The 11,305-nt window shown below is 38.4% G+C and overlaps 1 protein-coding gene across 14 annotated transcripts in view; it reads right to left on the bottom strand.

Annotated features, from left to right (window-relative positions):
* CCSER1 (coiled-coil serine rich protein 1) overlaps positions 1-11,305 on the bottom strand; it is a 1,341,341-nt gene that overhangs the window by 457,978 nt on the left and 872,058 nt on the right. The window lies entirely within an intron of this gene.

The following is an 11,305-nucleotide window of genomic DNA, read 5'->3' as shown; positions in this document are numbered from 1 at the left end:
CTTTCAGTCTGTATGTGTCCCTAGGTCTGAAGTGGGTCTCTTGTAGACAGCATATATACGGGTCTTGTTTTTGTATCCATTCAGCCAGTCTATGTCTTTTGCTTGGAGCATTTAATCCATTTACATTTAAGGTAATTATCAATATGTATGTTCCTATTACCATTTTCTTAATTGTTTTGGGTTAGTTATGGTAGGTCTTTTCCTTCATTTGTGTCTCCTGCTTAGAAAAGTTCCTTTAGCATTTGTTGTAAAGCTGGTTTGGTGGTGCTGAATTCTCTTAACCCTTGCTTGTCTGTAAAGGTTTTAATTTCTCCGTCGAATCTGAATGAGATCCTTGCTAGGTAGAGTAATCTTGGTTGTAGGTTGTTCCCTTTCATCACTTTAAAAATGTCCTGCCACTCCTTTCTGGCTTGCAGAGTTACTGCTGAAAGATCAGCTGTTAAACTTATGGGGACTCTCTTGTATGTTATTTGTTGCTTTTCCCTTGCTGCTTTTAACAGTTTTTCTTTGTATTTAATTTTTGATAGTTTGATTAATATGTGTCTTGGCATATTTCTCCTTAGATTTATCCTGTATGGGACTCTCTGTGCTTCCTGGATTTGATTGAGTATTTCCTCTCCCATATAGGGACGTTCTCAACTATAAACTCTTCAAATATTTTCTCAGTCCCTTTCTTTTTCTCTTCTTCTTCTCGACCCCTATAATTCAAATGTCAGCACATTTAATGTTGTCCCAGAGGTCTCTGAGACTGTCCTCAATTCTTTTCATTCTTTCTCCTTTATTCTGCTCTGAGGTAGTTATTTCCACTATTTTATCTTCCAGGTCAATTATCCATTCTTTGCCTCAGTTATTCTGCTATTGATTCCTTCTAGAGAATTTTAAATTTCATTTATTGTGTTGTTCATCATTGTTTTTTTGGTCTTTAGTTCTTCTAGGCCCTTGTTAAACGTTTCTTGTATTTTCTGCCTTCTATTTCCAAGATTTTGGATCATCTTTAGTATCATTACTCTCAATTCTTTTTCAGGTAGATTGCCTATTTCCTCTTCATTTGTTTGGTCTGGTGGGTTTTCACCTTGATCCTTCATCTGCTGTGTATTTCTCTGCCTTCTCATTTTGCTTACGTTACTGTGCTTGGGGTCTCCTTTTCACAGACTGCAGGTTCGTAGTTCCTGTTGTTTTTGGTGTCTGCCTCCAGTGGGTAAAGTTGGTTCAGTGCCTTGTTTAGGCTTCCTGGTGGAGGGGACTGGTGCCTGTGTTCTGGTGGATGAGGCTGGATCTAGTTATCTGGTGGGCAGGACCGTGTCCAGTGGTGTGTTTTGGGGTGTCTGTCAGTCATCTGCAGTGACAGTTTTACTTCTTCTTTTCCAATTTGGATTCCTTTCATTTCTTTTTCATCTCTGATTGCTGTGGTTTCCAGTGGTGTGTTTTGGGGTGTCTGTCAACTTACTATGATTTTAGGCAGCCTCTCTGCTAATGGGTGGGGTTGTGTTCCTGTCTTGCTAGTTGTTTGGCATGGGGTGTCCAGCACTGCAGCTTTCTGGTCGTTGAGTGGAGTTGGGTCTTACCGTTGAGACGGAGATCTGTGGATGAGCGCTCATTGATTGATATTACAAGGGGTTTGCTGTGGGTTTGTCATATATGGCCTTTATTATGTTGAGGAAAGTTCTCGCTATGCCTACTTTCTGGATGGTTTTTACCATAAATGGATGTTGAATTTTGTCGAAAGTTTTTTCTTCATCTATTGAGATGATCATATGGTTTTTCTCCTTCAATTTGTTAATATGGTTTATCACATTGATTGATTTGCGTATACTGAAGAATTCTTGCATTCCTGAGATAAACCCCACTTGATCATGGTGTATGATCCTCTTAATGTGCTGATGGATTCTGTTTGCTAGTATTCTGTTGAGGTTTTTTTGCATCTATGTTCATCAGTGTTATTGGCCTGTTGTTTTCTTTTTTTGTGACATCCATTCCATCACTTTCAGTCTGTATGTGTCCCTAGGTCTGAAGTGGGTCTCTTGTAGACAGCATATATACGGGTCTTGTTTTTGTATCCATTCAGCCAGTCTATGTCTTTTGCTTGGAGCATTTAATCCATTTACATTTAAGGTAATTATCAATATGTATGTTCCTATTACCATTTTCTTAATTGTTTTGGGTTAGTTATGGTAGGTCTTTTCCTTCATTTGTGTCTCCTGCTTAGAAAAGTTCCTTTAGCATTTGTTGTAAAGCTGGTTTGGTGGTGCTGAATTCTCTTAACCCTTGCTTGTCTGTAAAGGTTTTAATTTCTCCGTCGAATCTGAATGAGATCCTTGCTAGGTAGAGTAATCTTGGTTGTAGGTTGTTCCCTTTCATCACTTTAAAAATGTCCTGCCACTCCTTTCTGGCTTGCAGAGTTACTGCTGAAAGATCAGCTGTTAAACTTATGGGGACTCTCTTGTATGTTATTTGTTGCTTTTCCCTTGCTGCTTTTAACAGTTTTTCTTTGTATTTAATTTTTGATAGTTTGATTAATATGTGTCTTGGCATATTTCTCCTTAGATTTATCCTGTATGGGACTCTCTGTGCTTCCTGGATTTGATTGAGTATTTCCTCTCCCATATAGGGACGTTCTCAACTATAAACTCTTCAAATATTTTCTCAGTCCCTTTCTTTTTCTCTTCTTCTTCTCGACCCCTATAATTCAAATGTCAGCACATTTAATGTTGTCCCAGAGGTCTCTGAGACTGTCCTCAATTCTTTTCATTCTTTCTCCTTTATTCTGCTCTGAGGTAGTTATTTCCACTATTTTATCTTCCAGGTCAATTATCCATTCTTTGCCTCAGTTATTCTGCTATTGATTCCTTCTAGAGAATTTTAAATTTCATTTATTGTGTTGTTCATCATTGTTTTTTTGGTCTTTAGTTCTTCTAGGCCCTTGTTAAACGTTTCTTGTATTTTCTGCCTTCTATTTCCAAGATTTTGGATCATCTTTAGTATCATTACTCTCAATTCTTTTTCAGGTAGATTGCCTATTTCCTCTTCATTTGTTTGGTCTGGTGGGTTTTCACCTTGATCCTTCATCTGCTGTGTATTTCTCTGCCTTCTCATTTTGCTTACGTTACTGTGCTTGGGGTCTCCTTTTCACAGGCTGCAGGTTCGTAGTTCCTGTTGTTTTTGGTGTCTGCCTCCAGTGGGTAAAGTTGGTTCAGTGCCTTGTTTAGGCTTCCTGGTGGAGGGGACTGGTGCCTGTGTTCTGGTGGATGAGGCTGGATCTAGTTATCTGGTGGGCAGGACCGTGTCCAGTGGTGTGTTTTGGGGTGTCTGTCAACTTACTATGATTTTAGGCAGCCTCTCTGCTAATGGGTGGGGTTGTGTTCCTGTCTTGCTAGTTGTTTGGCATGGGGTGTCCAGCACTGCAGCTTTCTGGTCGTTGAGTGGAGTTGGGTCTTACCGTTGAGACGGAGATCTGTGGATGAGCGCTCATTGATTGATATTACAAGGGGCCAGGAGGTCTCTGGTGGACCAATGCCCTGAACTCAGCTCTCCCACCTCAGAGGCTCAGGTTTGACTCCCGGCTGGAGCACCAAGACCTTGTCAGCCACACGACCAGGTACTGGGGAGTTTCTTGCCTTTGGGGAAGTCTGAGGTTTTCTTCCAGCGTTCAGTAAGAAAGTTTTTTCTTCATCTATTGAGATGATCATATGGTTTTTCTCCTTCAATTTGTTAATATGGTTTATCACATTGATTGATTTGCGTATACTGAAGAATTCTTGCATTCCTGAGATAAACCCCACTTGATCATGGTGTATGATCCTCTTAATGTGCTGATGGATTCTGTTTGCTAGTATTCTGTTGAGGTTTTTTTGCATCTATGTTCATCAGTGTTATTGGCCTGTTGTTTTCTTTTTTTGTGACATCCATTCCATCACTTTCAGTCTGTATGTGTCCCTAGGTCTGAAGTGGGTCTCTTGTAGACAGCATATATACGGGTCTTGTTTTTGTATCCATTCAGCCAGTCTATGTCTTTTGCTTGGAGCATTTAATCCATTTACATTTAAGGTAATTATCAATATGTATGTTCCTATTACCATTTTCTTAATTGTTTTGGGTTAGTTATGGTAGGTCTTTTCCTTCATTTGTGTCTCCTGCTTAGAAAAGTTCCTTTAGCATTTGTTGTAAAGCTGGTTTGGTGGTGCTGAATTCTCTTAACCCTTGCTTGTCTGTAAAGGTTTTAATTTCTCCGTCGAATCTGAATGAGATCCTTGCTAGGTAGAGTAATCTTGGTTGTAGGTTGTTCCCTTTCATCACTTTAAAAATGTCCTGCCACTCCTTTCTGGCTTGCAGAGTTACTGCTGAAAGATCAGCTGTTAAACTTATGGGGACTCTCTTGTATGTTATTTGTTGCTTTTCCCTTGCTGCTTTTAACAGTTTTTCTTTGTATTTAATTTTTGATAGTTTGATTAATATGTGTCTTGGCATATTTCTCCTTAGATTTATCCTGTATGGGACTCTCTGTGCTTCCTGGATTTGATTGAGTATTTCCTCTCCCATATAGGGACGTTCTCAACTATAAACTCTTCAAATATTTTCTCAGTCCCTTTCTTTTTCTCTTCTTCTTCTCGACCCCTATAATTCAAATGTCAGCACATTTAATGTTGTCCCAGAGGTCTCTGAGACTGTCCTCAATTCTTTTCATTCTTTCTCCTTTATTCTGCTCTGAGGTAGTTATTTCCACTATTTTATCTTCCAGGTCAATTATCCATTCTTTGCCTCAGTTATTCTGCTATTGATTCCTTCTAGAGAATTTTAAATTTCATTTATTGTGTTGTTCATCATTGTTTTTTTGGTCTTTAGTTCTTCTAGGCCCTTGTTAAACGTTTCTTGTATTTTCTGCCTTCTATTTCCAAGATTTTGGATCATCTTTAGTATCATTACTCTCAATTCTTTTTCAGGTAGATTGCCTATTTCCTCTTCATTTGTTTGGTCTGGTGGGTTTTCACCTTGATCCTTCATCTGCTGTGTATTTCTCTGCCTTCTCATTTTGCTTACGTTACTGTGCTTGGGGTCTCCTTTTCACAGGCTGCAGGTTCGTAGTTCCTGTTGTTTTTGGTGTCTGCCTCCAGTGGGTAAAGTTGGTTCAGTGCCTTGTTTAGGCTTCCTGGTGGAGGGGACTGGTGCCTGTGTTCTGGTGGATGAGGCTGGATCTAGTTATCTGGTGGGCAGGACCGTGTCCAGTGGTGTGTTTTGGGGTGTCTGTCAACTTACTATGATTTTAGGCAGCCTCTCTGCTAATGGGTGGGGTTGTGTTCCTGTCTTGCTAGTTGTTTGGCATGGGGTGTCCAGCACTGCAGCTTTCTGGTCGTTGAGTGGAGTTGGGTCTTACCGTTGAGACGGAGATCTGTGGATGAGCGCTCATTGATTGATATTACAAGGGGCCAGGAGGTCTCTGGTGGACCAATGCCCTGAACTCAGCTCTCCCACCTCAGAGGCTCAGGTTTGACTCCCGGCTGGAGCACCAAGACCTTGTCAGCCACACGACCAGGTACTGGGGAGTTTCTTGCCTTTGGGGAAGTCTGAGGTTTTCTTCCAGCGTTCAGTAAGGTGTTCTGTAGGAGTTGTTCCACATGTAGATGTATTTTTGATGTATTTGTGGGGAGGAAGGTGATCTCCATGTCTTAGTCCTCCACCATCTTGAAGGTTCTCTTCCTGGCACACAGCTGTTAAAAACTTTGTAATTTCCTAAGTGATAAAGATGAATGCAAATGCTATCACATTATTTCTTGATATTGTGGAAAATAACTTGCTTCTTAATAGCCAACAGCTCTACTTTTCTGATAGAAATTGAGGAAACCAATCTCTTTGATATGGAATTCAAAACCCTTGCAACCTTGGCTCAGTTCACTTGTCTGACCTCCTTTATAATTAATATGATGATAATTGATGTTAATGTATGATTAACATTAATTAATAATAATGTATTATAGTGTATGATTATAACTTATTATTATGTTAACTGTATAATAATGTATATTATTGTGTCCCACTACAGTGTACATCAAAGTACTCATATCTTGTATGAATGCTCCTCGTATCTTGCACATTCAGGGGGTTCTGTGTTTGCTCCCTCTAGCAAAAATGTCATTGTACTCTCTTTGCCATAGAAATCTTTCAGGATGATAGAGCTTAAATGTCACTACCTCCTGGGGTTTTCTTAAATCTTTTTTAAGAAAATTCATACTTCCTTTTCTTACACTTCCTTAATCTTTTGAACACTTATTAAATCATTTGCCATGGTCTACTCTATATGTTAAATATCCTTGTTCATCTCTCTCAACCACTAAGGCCTTAGGTTTACAAAAGCACTGTACTTGGTTTTTATTTTTTTTAGTGTGTGCTGTACAGAACAGGCAAACAGACCATAATAAATGTGTGTTCCTGAGTTATAGTTAACCATGCTGATTTGCGCCGTCTTTACAAAGTGGATGAAATTCTGCAGAAAATATTGAAAACATGGACTTATACTATTAGGATTCTTCTACTGATAACAGAAGACTACTGCCATTATTTGGTGTTCTTTCTCATATTATAATTATATATTTTGATTCAAAATCCTGCTGTATTCTACTGTCCCCCCACATATTGGCACTATGAAGTGTAAAGGACAGAGTTAACACAGCGGTCCAATATCACTCTTTAGGAGAACCTACTTGCAGAGCTCGTCCTGGGCTGATTTTGGGGAGCTGGCTTTTGATCTTCCCTACACGGTTAAGGCTCTTTTGATTGACTGAGGTACTGAATTCACTGTATCAGCCTGACCAATGGTGAACTCTGCCTTCCTTCTGGGAATCTGGAATTTCTATCATTGTGGCTGATCACAGGGGCAGAGAGTGCCTATATGATCAGCTCCCACTGAAGCCCATGGACTGAGTTTCTAGCAGGTTTTCCTGGGCAGAAACTGCAGGTGTGTTCCTGTATTTAACATTCCCTGTGGCACCCCCTGAGAGGAAGGACTTGCCAAATTCTTTGGATGGATTCCTCCAGACTCTGCCCAATCTTTTCCCCTAATCCTGTTGTGAATCCTTTCACTGTAATATTAACCTTAGCCATGAGTACAACTGTGCCTGAGTTCTGTGAGTCCTGGTGAATTACCAACATGTAGATATTCTTGGAACTCACGGAACAGGAAGGAACTATTTAAATACCGTCTTGTTACTTTTCTTGGCAAACTTCTTCTAATTGTTGGGATACTCTCATTACAAAAGATGAATAACCAAGTGTTACACAGAAAAGTTAATTGTCCTCTATATCTCCTAATACTTCATTCTTCTATCAGCAATTCCTATTTGCTCACAACAATGGCATAGTTTAAGCATGGCTTTGCCTAGTTAAAAGATGGAAGAGTGAAAGAAAAGGTAAGTAAAATGTATTTTTAAAAGATTAAGTTGTGTTTTGAAAGATAATAGAGAGATAATGCAGTAGAAAGAAAACAGCATTGAGTTTTATAATCAAGTTACTATCTGGCTACTTCCCAAACATGAAACCTTAGGGAAATCATTTAACCTCATCAGGAACTAATTCTGAATTGTAAAACGGGATAATAAAACCTCCCTGCCACTGTTGTAGGGATGCTGAGAAGATGAAATAAGTTAAATTGTGTAAAATACAGCTGAACATTTTTACGTTTAGTTAGGATTTCTTCCTCACTAATTCTAGGTTCTAGGCTTAAACCTGGGCAAAGTAACAGGAAGCTGTCGTATTTCATTCAATTCTGATCTCTCCATGCAAGCCTGTATATTCACTTTGGGGAAAATAAGAAAGAATCAGAGCAATGAAAAGGAGTCAAGGTAAATAGCAGCTGATCAAGAGTAAGAAAATGAATTCTAGATTTTTTTTTTAATGTACCAGCAAGCCTCCAGAAAGCATCTAATTCAAGTAAAAAGTTTAATAATTACCATATAAGGATCTCTTTATTTTCATTTCTAAATATATGTATTAGGGAAGAATAATAATAGTAATAACCTTTAGTATTTATACTGAGGTAGGCATTAAGCTAAATACATCACATTCCTTATCTTATTTAATTCTGTGTTCTCCCTGAGGGGTTGGATATTATTATTCTCTCAGATTTGCAGACGAAGCTATGCAGACTTTGAGGTGTTGCAGTGTGTCCACATGGCTAGTGAGAATTTGGCAGAGTAGATATAGAGGCATGTTGCAACACAATTTCTCTTGAAAAATACTTTAGCATTTTCCTATTCCTCTGTTTTGGTTTGGTACAGAAAACTTCATAATTTTCTATTTTACTTGAATGTAACTATTCATGTCATAGCCAGATAGTAGTTTTCTGTTTCAAAAATAACACGTTTTTCATAATATGAATGTGAATATTATTTGATATCTCAGTACAGTCTAATAGAGTACTAAACTGGGTCTAATGAAATCCTTGGTTATTCCTGGGATTTTCCTCTTCAAGTTTCCCTGGCCAATCTACATAAATCAGTGCATTTCCAGAAAGAAAAACAAATTCCAACATGTAGTGTGGGAAATCCTACTAGAAATTATACTTGGTGATTATCTTTTTCTCTTCATTAGTGAGAGAAATGACAAAAGAATCATCTTAAAGTTATCGAAGGTAGAATGTCTCTAAATTGTGAGTCCAGTTTGCTCTTGTATGAACAAACTTAGAACCAAGCAGCTATATGTGGATTCTTTGCATTGAGAACTAAGATGACAATAATAATCTGCTTGACCTTTAGATATATGTCAGCTCATGAGAGGGGCAAGGTGCTTAGATGTGATGTTCTTATACGTAGTCCAGAGAGAAGGTTGTGTAGGCACTGAAGTGGGTTAGCACCAAGAGCTGCAATATTAGGAAACAAAGTCTGAGGAGATTTTGTCCGAGATGAGCTCTGAAGTTGGGTATCACCATCCTGGAGGGACAAAGTGAGCCTGTACAATGAACCAAATCAGCAAGGCAAATCATGATCTGGGGCTATCAACTCTGGAAGACCTGAATAATTAAAGAGAAGGCAAAGTTTAACTCAGAGTTATTGAACTTCTGCTCACTGCAGTTAATTTGAGAAAGAGATATGAGACCATTTTTGCAGTCTGATTTTGTTAATGAGTAAATATGGTGTATTTATATGTTATATTGACAGTAAAAGACTAGAGAGAGGGCTTCCCTCGTGGTTCAGTGGTTAAGAATCCACCTGCCAATGCAGGGAACATGGGTTCGAGCCCTGCGCCGGGAAGATCCCACATGCTGTGGAGCAACTAAGCCCATGCGCCACAGCCACTGAGCCCACGAGCCACAACAACTGAAGTCCATTTGCCTAGAGCCCGTGCTCTGCAACAAGGGAAGCCGCCGCAATGAGAAGCCCGCGCACCACAATGAAGAGTAGCCCCCACTCACCGCAACTAGAGAGAGCCCGCGCATAGCAAGAAAGACCCAACACAGCCCAAAATAAATAAAATAAATAAATAAATTATAAAAAACTTAAAGAAAAAAGACTAGAGAGAGAAGAGAAAGAAAAAGAGAAGGAAAGGAAGACAGAGAGGCGGGAGAAGTGGGGGGGAAGAGAGAAAAAGAGAGAGAGAGAGAAAGAGTAGGAATGTACTAAGAGCCTGCATGACAAGGATAGCAGCTTAAATATTTCCTAAAGTAAATTTTATCCCAGAAAGAGTTGATGGCCTCCTGTACCCACTCCACCTAAGTAAAATACTAACCATCACACAAAAGTAATTACAAGAACCTTCCTCATCTTTTATTAACTTAATAACCAAATATTTATCAACTATCTGCTATGTTCAAGGCTCTTGGACATGCTGTGCTACAGTGAGAAGCAATAAAGACACAAACCCTACCCTGAGGCACTCAAGTTCCACCACGGGTGAGAGAAATTAAACACTTAATTGCACACATAAATATTGGTTTATTTACTATTTTAATTGTAATAATTGTCATGAAGGAGAAATAAGAGAAGAGATTTATCAATGAATGACACACCTCTGTCAACATGAATTAGAGCAGAAGTGAGCATGAAACCAAATGTGGGCCACAGGATAAAATGAAGCTTGCTATAGCTTCAGGGAAATTTGAATTTAATCTTAAAGTAGCCACGGAAAGTCTCTCTCCTTGCTGGACGTTTCCTCAGAGAAAGCTGAAACCAGTATCTCCTTTAGCTATTTCATTCCCAGTCTAAGGACACAAAAGACATGGTGGAGAAGGTGAAAAAAATCCCAGAGAAGTGGCTCTAGAGCTGGAGCCACGGTGTTAAATCAGCCTCGAAACTTGCCTTCTCTATTACGTGAATAATAATTTTCTTTATTATTTATGTGAGTTTGAATTGGATTTTTGTTACCTGCGGTTGAAAATATCCAAACTGATACAGCCTTACACAAGTCATTTAACCTTATGATATTTTTTTTCACTAATAATATGGGTCCTAAAGATATTCGAGGCTTATAATGAATACCTAATGAGATGATGTTTGTCACTGTGCATTGCAATCTATAAACTAAAACACATTTTAAAGTCATCATTTTGGAGTACGAGCAAAAAATACTAATCAGATTTAAGTTTATTCTTACTAAGACTCATGCCTATGCAAGCTAAAAGGGTAAAAAGATAATTTTTTTTTTTTTTTACATAGAAGAATTCAGGCAAGAACTTTTTTTTATGGCAACTACCAACAACATAACTGGACATTTATGAAAATTTTGTCTTTCAAAACATTTCACATTTACTTCACAAGAGGAAGATAAAGTCCCTGAGGCACAATACATGAAAAAGTAATTATGAAAAAACACGGTCAGTAAATAAAGGTGAACATTATCCTGTTAAAATGCACCAGCTGGTAGCATACATAAATATTTACACCATCACCAACACCATTTAAATTGTTAAACTAGGAAACACATTAAGTATCTGGATGAGGACACAGAGTTTAGTTAGCATTGAGATTGGGTACAGAAAAGCAAACTTGAGAGAAGAAAACAACTAACCACCTTGAAGAACAGTAAGCTTGGATGTGACATGAGAGGCAAGAAAAAATGAAGTAGAACAACTCAGTAGTGGAAAAATCTGGAGAGGTTAAGAACATTCACTGACATTTAAAAGAACTTGCTTCAGAGAATGTCCAATGGATACATAAATTCTAATGTCAAGTTTGCATTTTATCTTTGTAGCTTTGAAAATACATTCTTCTACTTTTAAGGTGCATTCTATTTATATTGCTTATTAAATTATCCCAATTTGGCCACAGGTAAGGAACAGAATTACGCTTTGAAAAAGGACTAGCCAATTGTTTTTGTTTATTAA

Source organism: Physeter macrocephalus, chromosome 7, assembly GCF_002837175.3.
Source record: "Physeter macrocephalus isolate SW-GA chromosome 7, ASM283717v5, whole genome shotgun sequence".
NCBI classification, from domain to species: domain Eukaryota; kingdom Metazoa; phylum Chordata; class Mammalia; order Artiodactyla; family Physeteridae; genus Physeter; species Physeter macrocephalus.
The sequence above is the reverse complement of the archived record's forward strand: the minus strand, read 5'-3'. Positions and strand labels throughout refer to the sequence as shown.